Below are 8,088 nucleotides of genomic sequence, written 5' to 3'. Positions count from 1 at the left end.
AATTTGCTCTTCTTTAAATGCTTAATTTAAACTCTGTGTTGCGTCGATCGTCGCGTCTATAGTCGCGTCTAACATCGCGTCTAACAGCGCGTCTAAACGCGCGTCTACTATATGTAGTTAGATGCGCCTATAGACGCGCTAATAGACGCGACTATAGACGCGGCTTTTAAACCTGCTTTTCGGCGCACCGCTCGCTTTGCTTTTCTTTACATTACTTAAACTTCACGAGCGCCTTCCTTCCTTCTTTATTAGCAGTTCCATAGATTCGAAGCTTAAGAGAGAGCCTCCCATACACAGTTCCAAGCTTTCACTCAAGAGAAAGGGACCGTACCTACACTTACTTCCAAGCCTAAAGGAGAGGAGGAGTACGAACAAGGAGAAGAAATAAGTTTGGAAAAGAAAGAAGAACCTTCCATACCTTTATCCAAGTAAGTCCTTTTGAAGTTGTTCTTGTTTGGAAGTTTGCTCTTTCCAGTTTTGTACTTTCTCGCATCCAGGAAACGCAGGATCTAGGTATGAGCGTCACGTTCTTTTGTCGGGCGCAACATCCTTTTCGACTTTTTATAAATCTCGCCTGTCGGAGCACGTCTATAGGCGCGTCTCAGGGCACGTCTAAAAGCGCGTCTATAGCCGCGTCTAACTGCGCGTCTAGCTTCTTACAGACACACACAGACGCGTCTATAGACGCTCACACAGACGCCTTGTTAAACGCATTGTTAGACGCACTGTTAAACGCACTGTTAGACGCACTGTTAAACGCACTGGTAGACGCACTGTTAAACGCACTGTTAAACGCTCTGTTAGACGCGTCCATAGACACGCAAAATAGACGGGTCTATAGACGCGCTCTGGCAGAGCCTCTTTTTTCTTCCCCTTTCTTCTCAGCTCATCAGTAATAGATTTTTTTCCTTTTTTCCAGTTCAACATGTAGCCAGGAAGCGCTTCCAGCTCACTTGATCCCCGGGAATCTATTTGGAAGGACTTATATAATCTTTTAGGGCACCCTCCTAGTCCTGCGGAGTTATACGGGTATATGACAGGTACCCTTAACACTCTCCAGGAGTCGGCACTACAGACTCTGAGCCACCCCACACCGCCTGAGATCACCCCAGCGGAGTCAGCACAGCCGTCTTATGCCCCTTCCCCCGTACCGTCTTATGCCCCTTCCCCCATGCCGTCTTATGTCCCTTCTGCCATCCCGTCTTATGCCCCTTCCCCCATGCCGTCAGGAGGTCCTTCTGTCTCGACGAGCCGTCGACGTACTTCCCAGCCGTCGAGACTCGGTTCTCCAGCTACGAGTGGTCAGCGTAGTCCCGTGCAATCCCCAGCTACGAGTGGCCAGCGTACGAGCTCGACACGACAGGGTAGCAGGCGTAGTAGCAGGGAGAGCGGTGGCGGATGCATGGCACAGTGCTTTGGGCCATGTGGCGATGAGGAGGAGGATGATTCAGATGATTTAGACGTGCCTCTGGGTGATGGTACGATTTATTATGACATCACTCAGACAGGAGGCATCTTGATGGATGCGCGGGGGAAGGACATCATGGCCTTCATGCGCTCTGTAATTGCTAACAATTACAGAGACTACTTTATCCACTATAAAGACTACCCAAAGAGGTTGGCTGATGAGACCCTTGCTACTGTTCGCTCTAGGTATCCTAACCCCCCCAATCGCCAGTTCACAGATAAATGGGGGAAGTCAAAGATTGTTATGATACTTAGCAATAAAAGATCTTCGCTTATTAAGAGGCAGGCACTAGTAGAGCTTGCCAGGCTTGAGGCAGGTCAACCTCCAAGGGGCCCGCCCCACACCGCTCACAAGCGTGAGTGGAAGAAGGCAATGAAGTCAGCAAGAGAGGACCCCAGTCTGTAGCATGTAGAGGCACGGAGGATCCAGATGGAGGAATATGGAAGCGCGCATTTTGGAGCAGGGGGTGTTGAATCATGGGAGGCCCAATTTGTAAGTATCGATCTCAAATTATATTGCTTATGTAGTTTATTAGGAGGTTGGTTGTTTCTTTGTACTAATCCCTCCACAAAGTGTGTCGCGGTCATGCAGCTTGAGATCGTGGGCAGATACCCTACTCCAGTGGAGACAGCCTACCACCGCCACCATCGGAGAGGAGATACATGGAGGCACTTCTATGATGACGGGTTGATTACTGAGGAGCAGTATACCCGAGCTATTGGAGCGGCCCCCCAGGTATTTGAAAGTAATTAAATAATGCCAAAATTATAAGTAAAGATTTGAATTTTCATACATTGATATATGTTGTCCCTTGTTTACAGGCCCATGCACAAGACGATGAGGAAGAGGAGGAAGGAGGCGCAGAAGGGAGCGCAGAAGGGAGCGTGGAAGGGAGCGAGGACCTAGAGAACATAAATTAGTCGTATAAGTAGTGCTAGCTACTCTTTTTTGTACTTAAAGCCACTGGCTTGGCTTCGTGCCTCTTGTATATAGACTCCTCTTATTTTTTATACTTGAAGCCACATGACATGGCTTAGCTTCCTTATTTTTTATACTTGAAGCCACATGACGTGGCTTAGCTTCGTGCTATACGTATATACAAGCACTTTTTGAGCTTTCAATTTTATTGCGTTTTGGAGTTGTAATATTTTATTTGGAATTGTAATTAAAATGCAGTTGGCTGTAAGAATTGAATTACAGAATGTGGATATGGGATTCTTGTAACTATATAGCATACACAACATACACAGTATTCTGTAAAATTTAAATTAAAAAAAAAGCGCGTCTATCAGTGCGTTTAAAAACACGTTTATAGTCGCGTCTGTCTATTCGACTTGCGTCTATACATGCGTCTATAAAAGCGTTTATAAGCGCGTCTATTTATGCGTTTAAATGCGCATCTATACGCGCGTAAGTCTGATATATAGACGCGCAATTAGACGCGGGTCTCCAGACGCGCAAATAGACGCACCCGTAAGTTTTTTATTTAGTTTATGAAACGCGTCTGTGCGCGCGTTAGTGGGTGCTTTGTCTTGTTGTGCAAGAAAAGAGGTGTAGAGCAATTATATGGCTTGAAATCTCATGATTGGCACAAGATGCTCCAAGTAAGTATTTTATGTGCATAATATCTTTTTCCTTTCAAATTTGTGAGTGAATAGTTATAAGCAACTAATCAACCACCTCCTCGTGGGTTCAGTTCATACTACCTACTTGCATTTCACGTAGTGCATCGAAGGACGTGAAAGATTGTATTTACAAGATGGGCGAGCTTGTGAGGTACTTTACATGATACAAAATATGATGCGTATCAATTCTCCATGCAAGTTTGAATGCATATTGCTAATATGCTGTACTTTTTCATTTCTAGGTATGTGAGCTCAAAGGAAATAGATCCCACCACGCTTGGAAATGCTCGAGTTATGTCAGTGGAGGTGGTTTGTTTAGTGGAGGAGACATTTCCACGTTCTATTCTCACAAGCCAACTACATCTTATAGTGCATTTGGTGGATGAGATTGCTATATGCGGTACTATACATGCACGATGGTTGTTCTTCCTCGAGCGCTTCATGAAGACCTTGAAGGGCTTCGTGAGACAAAATGCAAGACCCGAAGGTAGCATGGCCGAGGGTTGGTCTATACAAGAGTCACTTGTATATATTTCTGAGTTTCTTGTTGATGTGGATAGCTCTCTCCCACGACTATGGAGAGATGATGAAGACGTAAGGATGACCTCTATTATGCCTCAAGGAAAAGGACGCAACAAAGTAATAGACACGGAGTTGCATAATAGTATCAACCTCTTTTGCGTGCTTAATAGTGATGTGATGAAAAGATGGGTGACAAGATACGAGGATGCAAGGGCAAGAAGACAAGAAGAAAGGACCCTCTTTCGTACACACCACGGATCTCGTGTGCCATACCCTCAGTATCTAAGAGCACTTCCAAAGGATATTCATGTGGATTGGCTACTTGATAAAATGGAGAAAGCAGAGAAAGATGAGGGGATGCATATCACAATGGAAGAATGGGAGTATGCTAGGGGATGCATGAGCAAGGTCGGTATATAGAATCTTATGCATAAGTTAGGAGCTTTCAATAATTTAGATTGCTTATTTAATTGATTTTTTCTTGGTGTAGTGCACTATGTTCAATGCTATATGGTGTGAGGGCAAGCATTTTCGAACACAACGGATTGATGATAAGAGAAACACACAAGACTGCGGCGTCATTGCTAGCTTTGAGGGAGCCAATGGAGCCATGGATGACTATTGTGGCATAATCCAAGATATTATTATGCTTGACTTTTGGCGCTTCTTTGTGTATGTTTTGGATGTAAAGTGGTTTAAGGACGTGGTGGAAAGAGGCCCTAATGCAACAATCAAATGCCATGCAAGTGGCTTTGTAACTATTGACTCCACAAAGTTTTGGCAAAGTAGGAAGGACACACTAGTACTACCGCAACAATGTGAACAGGTACTGTTCACACATATAAAAATACTCGCTTTTAAATATTTGATGCAAGAAAAATAACATGATTGTATTTGTGTTTGAATTAGGTTGTCTATCAACCAATGGTGGATAATAATAGATGGTGGCATGTCATACCTATTGTGCCACGTTCCAAAGTGATGTATAGTACATTTACTAATATGGAGCGTATGGAGGATGATCATGGCCATGGACGTGATGATGACCGTGATACGAGAGAGGAGGATGATCATGAGATAGGAGATACAGATATTGAGGCCATTACCCGTGAGGACGAGCCTACCATTCGAGATGCTAATTTCGATGAGCACATGAGTGGCACAAGTAGTAGTGGGTTGAATGTATTTGTAGATCTAAACACTTGTTTGGATTTTGAAGTAGATAGTTTGGCAAGGGTTGATCTCATTGAGGATGAGATTGAACCGTAGCCCCATAATTGATATTGGCAAAACTATTTTACATATTGTCTTATTCTCCTCATCTCACTTAATTCTTGTATATGTGGGCTTGCAAAAAATTATGTGCTTTGGTAATCATGGGCAATGTTTGGAAAGCAATGATGTACACCAAAATCTCACTTTCTGTATTCTCTGGTTTGCGTCTATCTACGCGTCTAAATGTGCGTCTGATTCTCAGTGTAAACGCGCAAATAAACGTGCTAATACACGCGCAAATAGACACGCTGATAAACGCGATGTTAGACGGGCCCATATTTTCTCAGTTTAGACGCGCAAGTAGACATGTTATTACACGCGCAAATAGACGAGTTGTTAGACACGCTTTTAGACACGCCCGTAATTCCTCTACTAAAGCAACGCCTATAGACGCGCCCGCTATTTTGCGCATCTACCAAGCACGTCTATAGTTGCTTTGTGTTGTTGTGGATTGTAGTGGAACAATTTCATCAATTAGAGCGAAAAAAAAGATCTTTCAAATTCCAAAGTATGAAATTTAAATATGTATGCCACAATACACTTCCAAGTCAAATGCTAGAATAAGAAGACCAACCACAATTCATAGTTCAATCATTGACTTAATCTGAGTAAATATTAAGAATATCAACAACACCCCTTTTAGGTGAGCACAATTTTTTATCTACATGCATGGATTTACTTGAACGGTGAATATGAGAGGTAAGAGTGGATTTAAAATTAACATACTTCAAATTTTCGTGTATAAGCTTCTTCACTAAATGCTAAAAGAAAAAAAGGTGGAAACTAGCTAAAATTCACCACTTATGACAAAAAACAAAGAAACCAAGCTATGAGATTACCTTGAGTGTAAGCCTCTTGGGCAACCTCTTGAAAAGAGTTCTTCAATGAATGGTGAGGAGCTTTCTTGATTGGAGAGTTCATTAGCAAATTTTCTTTTGAGGGTCTACTTGGAGAAGCAACTACAAAAGGGTTTGACTTAAAACTAGGTGGAGATACACTTTTTTGCATGTAAGAGCAAGTGGAAATAGCATCAACCCTTGCAACAACCAAACAAAGTCATGCATGCAATACACACCAACAATAGAGCCATGCTAACGAAGATATTAAGGAAAAACGATAGCTACTTGCCAACAAAAATGAATACAAAGAAAAGAACTGAAAAAAACAGAGTGGCAATGCATAACAACAATAACAAATTTCAACAGACTTTCGAATATCAGAAACGTATCAATGAACGAGTGAAGATTACCTGGTTCTATGAGTATATTGTTAATCTATCGTTCATGTCAAACTCAAGCACAATGAACTGGGAATCCAGAGAAATGAAATCAAAGACAATTCCTATCGAACACTTTAAACTGAAAGAGAACGAAATGAAAGCCAAAACAATGAAATAAAACAGAACAAAATCGTTTGAAACGCCATGCCAACCCAAATCGTTAGTTAATATTCCTTTCTAATGTCTGCATACGGGTAAAAATAATTTCTTAAAAAAACAATGTGCACACAGATGAACACATTAACTTGCAGACAGACAAAACGCAGTATCAAAATAAATCCTATCTACCAGCCGCATCTTTGCTTTCGTCGCTGTCATCCTTCATATGTTCCATCGCCACAGCTTTGGAAGAGTTTGGCATCACAGGAGATGGAATTGCATCAGGATAGACTTTGGCAAGGCCTGCCAGTAACAAAACCGTCAGACAAGCAGAAGGAATTCAGAAGTAAGAAACGAAGGATCATGAATTCAATCACAAGAAGACAATCGTGAAGAGAAGCCATAAGCTGCAAAAGCGCCGCTGCTGTTAAACGAGACTCCATGAACTCAGTAGATCCTTCCATAGCAACCACTCTCTCTACGTAGGAAGAGGAAAGAACTACAGTGCATCGTTCCTCACAACACACAGTTTTACAAGATACAGAACACAAGGAAAATCTCGCACAGCTAGATCCGCATGGATCTCCTCGATATTGGAAGTAAGACTATCAAGTCTACTCACACACACTCTCACCGTGATGCGAAGGGGCACAACCGTCACGAATCATCTATATCTTGTAATCTCTCAGGATCGATTAACAGGCAATTCATTAGAACTCATGCGCATCTCTGATTTCAATACTCCAGTATTCACAATCAATATGTAGGTCCTATTGAGTTGAAGAAACACAAAACGCGACCGAAAGTGCTAGAATTTGCCATCCTCAACGTTATCCCTCATCACAGAACCGTCCACTAATCAGAACAACGCCCCAAAACGCAGAAAGAACTCTTACCTACTAATCTAAATTCACTGATATTCTCTTGTGCAAAAATCTCACCGCCCTTCCACGACATCTTCCATCGATCGTTTCTATCACAAATCGCGCATATCCACCACGAATTTTAGGGTTTGGAAGTTGTGCATGCCCAAACCACCCAAGCATGCAAATGCATGGATGCTGAGGATTGCATCGTCCAAGATTAGCCAGACACGTGGATCAATAAGAGAGCACATGCTTCGAAATTGTCAAAAAACTCAAAAAACCCGAACTTTTTCTTTCTAAAGTCTACATCAGGGCCAAAAGCTACGAATAATAATATGAAAAAGATTTACAGATACAGAGTACCCACACGATTGTATGTATAGCCCAACGTGCTAAAGAAAGGTAAAGATGGGCTTCAAAGCCCACAACTTCGAGCCCCCAAACTAAGATGTTAGTCGGGTTGCATTGAATGAGCCTTCGTGTTGGAGCCTTCTTGCCTTCTCCCACAAAGACATGACCTTAGAGCGCGGCCACATGCACGGAGATACGTAGGGACCAATGTCAAGGGAAAAGTCCCGTTTTAGTGCGGAATTCTGATCAATCTAGGCCACATGTGAGTGAATGGAGCCAGCAATCGTTGGATGTGCACAGCCAAAATCAAAGGTGCCTTTCTCATTGAATTCGCCTTGAACTACGTGCTTTTATCTTGGACTGTGGAATGGAGGTTTGGAGGCTTAATGGAGGTGGGAAACCCCCCCTCCATCTCTCGCTATAGCTCGAGGCCCAATGGAGTGGGAAAAACCCCCTTCATTCTCCCGGTCTCATGTTCCAAACGCCTCTATCCGCACAAAAAGGGATATCTAGACCAGAGTGCCCACCTGAGCCACCTCTTCTGCATCCATTTGAGGGAAGCCTAGATCAGTTTGCCCATCAAGGCTTTTGATCTTCAATCTC

At 42.9% G+C, this 8,088-nt stretch overlaps 1 long non-coding RNA gene across 1 annotated transcript; it reads right to left on the bottom strand.

Moving 5' to 3' along the window:
• Positions 1-5,450: 5,450 nt before the first annotated feature.
• On the bottom strand, positions 5,451-7,295 carry LOC147880963 (uncharacterized). The gene is made up of 2 exons (XR_015540495.1): positions 7,165-7,295; positions 5,451-6,571 (listed from the first exon to the last, which is right to left on the bottom strand). It is a non-coding gene; the product is annotated as an uncharacterized LOC147880963 (long non-coding RNA).
• Positions 7,296-8,088: the final 793 nt, after the last annotated feature.

This window comes from Dipteris shenzhenensis, chromosome 31 (genome assembly GCF_047967505.1).
Source record: "Dipteris shenzhenensis isolate YYH24624 ecotype China chromosome 31, Dip_SZ_1.0, whole genome shotgun sequence".
Taxonomy (NCBI): domain Eukaryota; kingdom Viridiplantae; phylum Streptophyta; class Polypodiopsida; order Gleicheniales; family Dipteridaceae; genus Dipteris; species Dipteris shenzhenensis.
This window is presented reverse-complemented; position numbering and strand designations above follow the sequence as displayed.